This window comes from Mustela nivalis (genome assembly GCF_964662115.1).
Source record: "Mustela nivalis genome assembly, chromosome: 1".
NCBI classification, from domain to species: domain Eukaryota; kingdom Metazoa; phylum Chordata; class Mammalia; order Carnivora; family Mustelidae; genus Mustela; species Mustela nivalis.
This window is the reverse complement of record NC_139020.1, coordinates 156739008-156750480: the sequence shown is the minus strand read 5'-3', so window position 1 is coordinate 156750480 and position 11473 is coordinate 156739008. Positions and strand designations below refer to the sequence as shown.

Sequence of the window (11473 nt, the reverse complement as noted above, 5' to 3'; positions counted from 1 at the left end):
TCAGGGCACGGTAGAGAAGCAGCTGGCAAAGTGATTCTGTTGAGCTTAAGCTTATAGTGCCTTAGCGAGTTAGCATGGGAAATACCTTGCTATTGTCTGTGACTCTGTGATTGTGTGAGTATGAGTGACAGAGTGGGGACAAAGAGAGAGGGAGAGAGAATACATCAAATTTTAAAGAAGGACAATAAGAGATGCCTGGGTAGCTTACTCAGTTAAGCATCTACCTTTGGTTCAGGCCATGATCCCAGGGTCCTGGGAATGGATCCCATACCAGGCTCTAGTGGGGGGCCTGCCTTCCCTCTGCCTGCTGCTCCTCTTGCTTGTGATCTCTCTCTTCCTCTGTAACAAATAATAGTAAAAAATAAACAAGGGCGATAAGTTATGTTTACTTTTGTTTCTGATGCCAGACATAGGTTCAGAGGATTGAAGAGGGAGATCCAAGGAGCTAGCCTCTTAAGAGGAGTGAATACCTAGTCACTGGTAAGACCCCTGGTCCTGCAATACAATATGGCTCCTGTGATCTGGGTCCTGTTAAACGCCTCTCGCCATCCTTAACCCGATAGTTTGATTCTTCATTGCATTCAGTGTGGGGAACTGGGAGAAGCTATGACACTTGGCCCTTTGTGGGGGAATTTTAGTAGTATAAATAGCAATATTTATCAGTTCTGTAGCACTTGCATGACATGACTCTGCTGCAGGCACTGTGCTGTGACCTGGGTTTAGAGCAGTGAGATAAACATAGAAATAGATGTGAGCTCTGTTTCCAAGAAGCTGAAACCCACTATTCTCCTTGTCCCCTTCCCATTCTGTCTTCTTCAGCCCTTGTGCAATCCCACCAAGCAGGAAGCTTGCTTCTCCACCTCCCTCTGCTGCTCCCCCTGCTTGTGCTCTCATTCTCTTTCTCTGTGTGTCAAGTAAATAAATCAAATGTTTTAAAAAATTATTTTTAAAAAAGGCAAAACAAATAACCATTTTTGTAGAGTGATTTTCTGAATGCAGTTATGGGCAGTGCTGAGTACTGAAGAAGACGCTCTGCTGACCAGAGGAGTGGGGAAATTACAGAACAAATTCCACAGGTCATTGAATGTATCACTTCCATCACCCCACCCATAGCACTCATTAATCTCTAGCCCAGCCAATCTGTTGGTTATAAAAATGAGCTGTCTCCAAACTGACAGGCAATTCTCATTTTAGCAATGCAAATCATTCTGATCTTTATCACTAATGTGATCTAATCCTGTCTAGTAAAGAAAGCTTGAGAGTTCTATAGCTCTGTAAACATTTAAGAAAAACAATGGACTCAACTCTAATTACTTTTTAACTAGCTTGACTTGCCAAGGGAAAGAGAAAGTAAATATCAGAAATCTTACCACTAAGCACAAGTTGCAAGTTATACCTGCCAAGATGTGGTTCAAAATATAAATAACCAGTCTCCTTAGAAGCCTTTTACCTTCTTTTATCTGTTATGTTGGGTAAATGGGTAGTTACTAGAACATAGCTGGCTCAGTGATCACAATTCATTAGCCACATGTGGCTACTAGCCATTGGGCTTGGACAGCAGAGGTGTGGAAAGTCCGCATATTCTTCCACTCAAAGGATATTGTGAGTTATGCTACATCTTTTATTTTTTTTTTGGTGTCTTTTTTAGGTATTTAAATTCAATTAGCCATTAGATAGTACATCATTGGTTTTAGTAACTCATCATTAGAATTTAGTAACTCATCAGTTGTGGATAACGCCTGGTGCTCATCACATCACGTGTCCTCCTTAATGCCTATCACCCAGTTACTCCATGTCTCCCACTCCCCTCCCCTGCCAGCAACCCTCAGTTTGTTTCCTATAGTTAAAGGTGCCTCATGGTTTGTCTCCCTTTCTGAGGACTCCCATTCAGTTTTCCCTCCCTTCCCTCTGATCCTCTGTACTCCATCTTAATCTCAACAGTAAAGTCAAGCAGTGGTAGTAATTCAGTCATGGAGTCATGCATATTCTAAATCTGATGAGGTGGATTCCTATACTGCCTTTGTCTCTGCTAGAGCGCTTACATTTGTTATATTATTGCTGCTGTGTTTATGTTTCTCGTTCACTGGATGTCTGATAAAAGAATTAGTAAAATGTGTGACTGCAGAAAATACAATGGTCATGGATGATGAAGATTTTCTCCTTGACCAGACTTGAGTCAACTTCCTCTGAGTCCTCTTTCTGTCCAGCCTTCACCTCAGGCTCCGCCCACTTAGCCCAGTTTTAGCAAGAAACCTGCTTCTTCAATTTTTCAGCAATCTCCTATCCTACTCTTGATATCTGATCAAATTCCTTATCTCTCACCCCTGGTATCTTACCACTCTTTTTTTTTTTTAAGATTTATTTATTTTGATAGAGAGAGAGCATGAGCAGGGGGAGTAGCAGAGGGAGAGAGAGAACCAGACTCCCCACTGAGCAGCAAGCCCAATGCCAGACTTGATCCTGGGATCAGATCATGACCTAAGCCAAAGCCAGAGAGTTAACCAACTGAGCCACCCAGGTGCTTCAGTATCTACAATGCTTAATATCTGATCAAATCCCTTATTCCCAGGGCACCTGGTTGGTGCAGTTGGTTGAACGTTTGACTCTTGGTTTCTGCTCTGGTCATGATCTCACAGTCCTGAGATTAAGCCTCACCTCAGGCTCTATGTTCAGTGAAGAGTCTGATTAAAATTCTCTTTCCCTCTCCCTCGACCCCTACCCCTGCTCCCTCTCTCTAAAATGTATTAATAAGTCTTTTAAAAAATTCCTTATCCCCTGCTCTCAATAGTTTATGACCCTAGCCTTCCTTCAACAATATTACTGTCCAGATGGTTTAGCCAGAATCCCTTCATCCTTACCCTTGATGTTCCATCTTAATTTTACATTCAGTGACCCCCACCATGCTCTTTAGCTATAAATCTCCATTTGTTTAGGCTGAGTCAGATTTCTCTCCCATACTATAAAATAAAATCCCATCGTAGTATCATCCCTTGAATAAAATCTTCCTTACTGTCTTTAATGGGTGTCACAAATTTTTTTTTTCTTTAACAGTCAGGAGGGTGCTAATGGAGTACCATGACAAAAGGCCTAACTTCCTATAATGGACATTTTCTGGGTTTACCTGCCAAATACTCTTTTTCTTTTCTAAGGAAAATTTCCAGTTCTCAGTATAACTGCCAACTGGCCCAGGGGTGGACAAGTGAGTCAGATGAGACCAAAATGAAAATTCTGTTGAGACACTGGACCTTGAGGATTCAAGCCAAGGATGAAAAGGTGTTGGTACTCCATTATTCTGATGGTCCATTAACTCTTGCTTTTTTGGTTCTGAAAGACCCTCGATCCGCACCCAAGAAGCGGACACCAAGCCTCCACTGGATGCAAGTTGCAAGAGGTTTATTGGTTACACAGGCGCCTGCGGATGCATCAGCCTTTGTGGGCTGAGCGCGCCAGGCTAGGTTGGGAAGCAGATTATATAGGGCAGGGTTGGGGTGGCGGGAAGCGAGCTTACAGAAGCAGATGCTTGGTTACAGGAATCTGATTGGTAAATTTAAATCAAGCATTGTCAGGCACTGGGTTTAAGGCAAGGACACAACAGTTTGTTCTGGTGGGCCTTGGCTCAGCACTCTGGAAAGTCGCAGGCACACTCTATTCCTCATTTGTCTTTTCTCTTGACAGACCGGGTGATCACAGACAATAGACATCCTGGTATGTGTTGCCATCCGGCTATGGGGACAATCAAGCCTTCAGCAAGGGGAGAGGGGGTCTGTGGGGATATCAGGTTACTTAAACAAACCTTTAGCAAGGGGAGAGGGGTCTTTCATTCCCCCCTTTTTCTTTATCATGGATAGAATCTTATATCCATTCGCTTTGTTCATGAAGTAAGTTAGTCTGAGAGCCGGTCTGTTTAATTAGTTGATATTGCTGTGTCAGCATCATTGTATGGATTACTGACAAGTGATCTTTTATAAACTGTACGAGTTTATTTAAGATACAAGGGCCGATTGAAAATTGGGCTATTGATAAGGTAACTTCTTTGTTGTAATCTCAAGGACATTTGCAAACCAAGGGAGGCTCCTGTCTTGCAGGATTGTGATCTCAGCAAGTTAACTATTTATCATTTTATGGCAGTCAGGGGTGTCTGAGGAATGATACACATATGGAGGGGAGCGGGTGAAGGGGGGGGAGGTGCAAGGCGCCAGCTTTTGCTTTGTCCTCAGCCAGCCTCCTGCTCCTTCATTCCCCCCTGAACAATTTTGACCCTTAAATCTTTAAGGTGGTTGAAGGTGGAAGGTCTCATCTTCTATAACTTCTTCGTGCTGAATAGGGGCGTAGAGTTGTCCCTACTTACTGGGGTCAATATTGATCAGGGTAGGAATGTATAAGGGAGTTTCGAAAGGCGGAGGTAGTTGAATCCAGCGCTGACAGTAAAGAGGTGTCCTTGTGTGCGACAAGGATCGTCTGTCATGGTGTAGCCATTGTAGCAATGGAGTCTCGGCACCAAGTAGAGAAACATGGAACAAAGCAACATATTAAGGTTAATAAGGCAATAAGAATGAGAAGCCCAAAAAGGAGATTCGGCCATAGTCCTCCTTCAAACCAGGAACTTAACCATTTACTGAGAGAGAGAGAAGGATCTTGTAGGCCTTAATTTGGGTATTCATATATTTTATTAGTCCTGTGACATTTTTGTGATAGTCTGGGATGTACACACAACATTCTGTCTTGATAATTGCACATGTGCTACCCTGGGCTGCTGTCAGGACATCTAAGGCCATCCTATTTTGTAGGACTGCCTTGCGTATCTGTGACACTTCGGCATTAAGCTGGGAGATGCTATTTAGTTAATTATTGAGTGCCTTTGTAGTATATTTATTAAGGACTTCTACATGCCACATGATATCCCCTAGTCCCGCAGATGGAACAAAAATGGATGCTAAGTGATCATACCATTTAAAAACAGATCGTGTTCATCTCTGTTTTAAGTTGGGGAGATTAGCAGGAGTTTTAATGGTTTTAGTAATGTGCCCATGATTCCAGGAAAATCCCCTTTCCTTCCAAATAGCTCCATGGGCATGTGGTACTAGGAAGGCATATTTGGAGTCAGTATAAATGTTAATTCTTAGGCTTTGGCAATTGCAAAGTGCTAGTGAGCACTATGGCACACCTAACTTTTCTTCTTCTTTCTATGAAAACTGTTTCCATCAGAAAACCAACTGTCATTCATAATTTTAACAGGGGCATCTTAAACCTGACCATATAGAATAAGCTAGATTAATAATCTCTGAACATTTTTGCTCTATAGAGAAAGAAGTACAGTGGTCAGGTTCAGGCATACAGGTAACTAGGTTTAAAGTTTGACAAATTTTAAGTTTTATTTCTGGCATCTCTGTTAGTGTAGCCCAGTATTTAATAAGTCGACCTCCATCATCCATTGGTGGCCTTTGGCTACTAAGACAAATCTGGACCTGATGTGACATTATTACAGTCAGGGACTGTCCCATAGTGAGCTTTGAGGCTCTTTTATGAGGGCTGTTTTAGGTTTTGCTAAAGCATCTGTTTGCAATTGCACCTCAATGGAGGTGGCCTCTAGATAAATATGACTAAGGGATGAAACCAATAAGAAGACCTTTGAGTGGTCCAACCTTAACAATATCCTGATTACAGAGGATCATTGTCAAGTGGGAGAAGAGTGCGGTATGCTGGCTTTTAGGCAATTTCATTATTCCAGTTGTTTAATCATGTGCCGTGGGGTCTGCTAATATCCCCACAAAATAATAAGATTGACAAAAGAAGCTATTGTACAACTTCTCTGAAGTTTACCTCAAATTGTTTAGCTTAGGTAAACAAACATTTAAAGACAATCAAATCTAGAATTTAACATCCATAAAGGTGTGTTATTAAAACAGAATTTTTCTCTCTAAAATAACCCTTATTTACAGAGATAGCCAAATCAGGACTAATTTACTTGTGAAACAAGTTCAGTTTTAACAAACTTGGCCTATTATTTACATAAGCTCAGCAAGAACAATGAGTGTGATCAATAGATCTTTTAGCATCTGCTTTGCTGGAACTTTTAATAAGGAATCTCTAGGTTGAACTTTTAGTAGCCTCTCCGGGCCAGAAGCCAAGCCCTGTACTGGCCATCGAGCATGCCTGCAATACCTGTCGATTTGGGCGAATTTCTCAGTGGGCGAATTCCTCTTCTGAGATCGCACCTACCAAGGAGTGACATTCTTTACTCACCTGGTGAGGCTGCTGGGAACTCTGTAAGCAAGGTATCAGGCCAACAGTCCCAAGGGGCTTTATGGCTCCAGGTTCATAAAGTCAACCTTAGTTTCTTTAAACTGTCTGCTACTATCTGAGTCTTTTCAAATATGACATCCCAGTCAAAGCCTTGGTAAAATAACCCGTGTTTCCAATTCTTTCCTGTTATAAGAACAGATTCTTATTGAACTTATGCAAATGACTGATTGCCATGGAAGAATGCTTACTTACTGAGACCTTTTGGTTTCAGAGGGTTCAGATAGAGAGAAAAGCTTGAATGCTTTGAGCTCTTTTATAAATGAGCACTTTTACATCTCTATAAGTTACAGATACCTAGGAGGAAGTATCCCTAGTCTGGAAGAGCAAACATTAGAGAGAACCAGCAATGTTTAAAGTAAGACAAAACATTAAGAGATATAACATTATAATATTTTTTTTAGTTTATTTAGTCCCGTGTTACCAAATCTGGTGAATGCGGCTTTAGTCAGTTTTGGAAATTTTTACCCATTTCAAGTTTTAGGATTTTCAAGTATATCAAATATCTGTATTTGTCCTGAAAGTCCTTTATAGGAATCTCCTTGAAGATAAAACTCATTTTACAAGAGAATTAAAACAATTATAAATGACAAAAACTCAGAATGGATATGGTTAAAGCTAAAGAGACACGGGAGTTTACAATTTAGCTGCAAGGAAATCAGGTTATTTTTGTGATACATAACATTTCCATAATTACAGTATCAAGCGATGATCTCTCAAAACATTAAAACTTTAGGAAGTGCGTAGAATCTCTAGAATAGTTATAGTATTTTCCCAAATATAATCCAAGGTTTATCATCGGTTCAGTAGTATTTCATGAGCAACTTCATATAACAGGGAAAAGCCTGAGTCAAAGAGATTTACAATTTAACTCTTGTCAACATTTGCTAAGATCTTAGAAAGTTTTGAAGCACATGCCTAAATATAATAGGGATGTTAAATACCTGATAAAACAAAGCATAGAAACTGGTTTTTCTGGGCAGGCAAAGAGAAAATCATTTACATTCTCGTAACAGGAGATCAATTAATCTAAGAAAATTTTATCCTTTGAACAGAGAATTTCAGAAAGACCCTTCATAAACCTTTTATAACTTTTCTTTGCATTCAGGTCTTGTCCTAAGCCATTTCTATCCAAGTAACCATCTCATTTAGGATAAAATTACCTTCCTTTACCTTTAACAAAATGTATTCCCATTCCTTAAATCTTTCTTACTTATTATCTATTTTTCTATAGCGTTTCCCTTATTTCCATCAGTCTTAGTTACACTAAGCAGAATTTGATACTCTTAGAAACCCCTTAATCTCTAGTGAAGACTAAGTATCAACCAATTGTGAACTGTTACAACAGAATTCTTCAGGTGGTAAATTTATGAATCAGTTAAGTGGCAAACAAGTTTACCAACAGATTTAAATACTCTTAGTTTCTTTGCAGTAAGAAGTCAAAAGCACAAACCTATATCCAGTAATTAATGACCTAGCATTTTATCCTGCTTGGTTAAGACCTAGATGTCCATAATCTAATTTCATTTGTCATCCAAGCAAAACTTTAAAGCTTTTAGATTATCAAAGACTTTTAAAGCTACTTCAGCAATTACCCATTAGAACTTTGAGATAGACAATTAACCATCAGTTTAGTTATTTCTTTGCTAACAAATTTTAATAAATAACATGAGTTTATTTGACCTTCAGTAAACTTCGAAGTTTCACATTTACTGCTGATAACTTAAAAGACAGGTCTTATTTTAATTAAATCAACAAACTTAACTTAGTTCCAACATTGATTTATGTTCCATCTGGACCCACTCCACTTTGAATGTTTACCTGAGACATGGTTGGGAAGATCTGGAGTGAGGGGGTGTTAGGTCCAGGGGGTGCTCTTCTTGCTCCTTGACAGTGAAGAGAGAAGGAGCTGTGGTGCATGATCTAGAGGCCAGTCATGCAGGCTGCACACACGTTGGTACAGAAATAGGAGAAGAGGGAAACAGAAGACATTTAAAGACATTAATAGGACAATTAGACATTAGACATAGGAGACAAAAAACAGCTAACTGATTCAGATGGTCAGGAGGATCCTTCCTGACTCACAGACGGTCAGGAGGAGCACAGAGGCTCCTTCCTGACTCACAGACGGTCAGGAGGAGCACAGAGGCTCACAGAGGCTCCTTCCTGACTCACAGAGGGTCAGGAGGAGCACAGAGGCTCCTTCCTGACTCACAGAGGGTCAGGAGGAGCACAGAGGTTTCTTCCTAACTCACAGACCCCCGAGGCGTCCCCCGGGGTGGCAGGGGAGAAGTCCGAGTTCGTCAACTCCTTCTCCAGCTGCCCACAAACACAGATCAACTACGTAGTTGCTGAAAGGTTGCGGCGCAAGAACATAAAAACAGACAAACAGAGAGACAGAGACACAGATGCTGGCCAGTTTACCTCCCGGTGGGGATTGGCTGGAGTCTTGGGTGGGATTCCAAGAGATCTCGGTGGGACCTCCAAATGAAAGACCCTCGATCCGCACCCAAGAAGCGGACACCAAGCCTCCACTGGATGCAAGTTGCAAGAGGTTTATTGGTTATACAGGCGCCTGCGGACACATCAGCCTTTGTGGGCTGAGCGCGCCAGGCTAGGTTGGGAAGCAGATTATATAGGGCAGGGTTGGGGTGGTGGGAAGCGAGCTTACAGAAGCAGATGCTTGGTTACAGGAATCTGATTGGTAAATTTAAATCAAGCATTGTCAGGCACTGGGTTTAAGGCAAGGACACAACAGTTTGTTCTGGTGGGCCTTGGCTCAGCACTCTGGAAAGTCGCAGGCACACTCTATTCCTCATTTGTCTTTTCTCTTGACAGACCGGGTGATCACAGACAATAGACATCCTGGTATGTGTTGCCATCCGGCTATGGGGACAATCAAGCCTTCAGCAAGGGGAGAGGGGGTCTGTGGGGATATCAGGTTACTTAAACAAACCTTTAGCAAGGGGAGAGGGTTCCTGTGTCTATCACAGCCCCTGCCTTTTTGAAGATAATGACCACTCATCTGAGTACACAGTTCGCAGAATCCCTTTGCAGTGGCCCATGCGGGCCAAGGTAGTAGAGCATAATAGATCTCTGTAAGTTTTTAAAAAATGTCTTTGTCCCTGTTGCCCATGGCCATTAAAAACAAAAGGTCGGGGGTAGGGGGATATTGGAAAAGGTGAAGTTATAGCTACTCACTGATTTTGTGATTGGTAGAGAGAAAGCAACACCTACATACAGGGCCAGTGAGTGAGTGGAGGAAACATCTTTGGCTCTAGGAGGAATGGGGGAAGGAGAAATATTAATAATCTTTGTCTTTGGAACTGCCCCTGAAGACTTCCCCACACAGGAAAATGACCTGTGTGACTCTCCTAAACTTCGGCAAGCCCCTTAAATTTAACTGACATCTAGATCTGATACTCCCTCCTGGATAACTCTGATCATTATTTGATTGTTACTTACTTTAGTTTAAAATTATTTTTAAAGAAAATTTTAATTTAATTACAATTACTAGTTTCAGACATACAGGTTAGTGATTCATCAGTCTTTTATAACACCCAGTGCTCACTGTATCACATGCCTTCCTTAATGTCCATCACCCAGTTACGCCATCCACCCATCCCCCTCCCCTCCAAGAACCCTCAGTTTGTTTCCTGTGATTAAGAGTCTCTTCTGAGGGGTACCTGGCTGGCTCAGTGGGTTAAAGCCTCTGCCTTCAACTCACGTTATGATCTCAGGGTCCTGGGATCGAGCCCCGCATCAGGTGCTCTGCTCCCTGGGGAGTCTGCGTCCTCCTCTCTCTCTCTTCCTGCCTCTCTGCCTACTTGTGATCTCTGTTTGTCAAATAAGTAAATAAAAATCTCTTTTTTTAAAAATCCTCTTCTGGTTTGTCTCCCTCTTTGACTTCATCTTGTTTTATTTTTTTTTCCTTTTTTCCCCTATGATTCTGTTTTGTTTCTTAAGCTCCACATATGAGTGAGATCATATGATAATTGTCTTCCTCTGACTGACTTATTTCGCTTGGCATAATACCCTCTACTTTCATCCCTGTCATTGCAAATAATTGCCATTTATTTTAACTCGACAGAGAAGGCCACTAGAAACAGCAGGTGATGGCCCCAGCTCCTGTCCCTCCATGCAGAACATCTGTCAACACCTATGGACATCTTTTCCTCCCCCATTCCTATGAATGTTGCTCAGTTGTTACATGGCATGGACAAATGCTGTTGGCTCGTGGCATGGACACACTGGACAAGCTTGGCCTTCGGTAAAACAAAGACTGGATTCAATTACTCAAACTGAAACAGGAATGCTTGGATGAACAAGCCTGCCAGGAAGTCCACTGGAGGTACTCAACCTGTGCCCCTTCCCTCTTGGACCAAGAACCTGAACTTGAAAGATGAATGGCTTATCCAAGGTTATAGCAAGGTTACAGAGAGCTGAAACTAGACACAGGTGTACATGCTTATTGATCAAGGCTGGCTGTGAAATCAAACTGCCTCAAATCTTGATTCTTTTTGCCACTTCTTATTCTCTGACCCTGTTTTTCATAGTTTATGATGTAGGAATAATAAAAATATCAGCTAATGGGGTATCCTGAATTTTTGATGTTTTAGTTCTTGTCAGACATTTACCATAATGCTTAGCACATGGATATGTGTGTGCACACACATGCACATGCTTGACACTCAAAAAATTGTTCCCTAATATTAACTTTATCAGTGCACTTTGCATCCACCACCAATTGGCTGTTTTGTCACAAACTGACTAAAGCAGAACTGACAAGTGAGGAACTTCAAAGCCAAAGCATTAAGTGCTTTGAAAAACCAGCACCTGGGAGGATTTGTCTCAGCATCTGTGATTAGAAGGCAGCAGAAAGAGACTTTGGGGACACAGTTCACCCCTTCATGAAGCAGCCATTCAGAACTTTCTCAGAAGGGCTAATGCCTAATCTTCCAAAGACCAGCAAGAACAAGCTTATGGTCTGTTAAAATCAGATTTTTAAAAGACTTTTATTTACTTATTTGAGAGAGAGAGAGAGTGAGAGAGCATGAGAGGGGAGAAGGTCAGAGGGAGAAGCGGACTCCCCATGAAGCTGGGAGCCTGATGCAGGGCTTGATCCTGGGACTCTAGAATCAAAATCAGATTGATTGACTCAAGACAGTCAGGG

At 41.6% G+C, this 11473-nt stretch overlaps 1 long non-coding RNA gene across 1 annotated transcript; it reads left to right on the top strand.

Moving 5' to 3' along the window:
- Positions 1-1523: 1523 nt before the first annotated feature.
- LOC309872506 lies at positions 1524-10895 on the top strand. Its single transcript, XR_014315918.1, has 3 exons — positions 1524-1602; positions 9294-9398; positions 10391-10895. It is a non-coding gene; the product is annotated as an uncharacterized lncRNA (long non-coding RNA).
- The last annotated feature ends 578 nt before the right edge of the window (positions 10896-11473 follow it).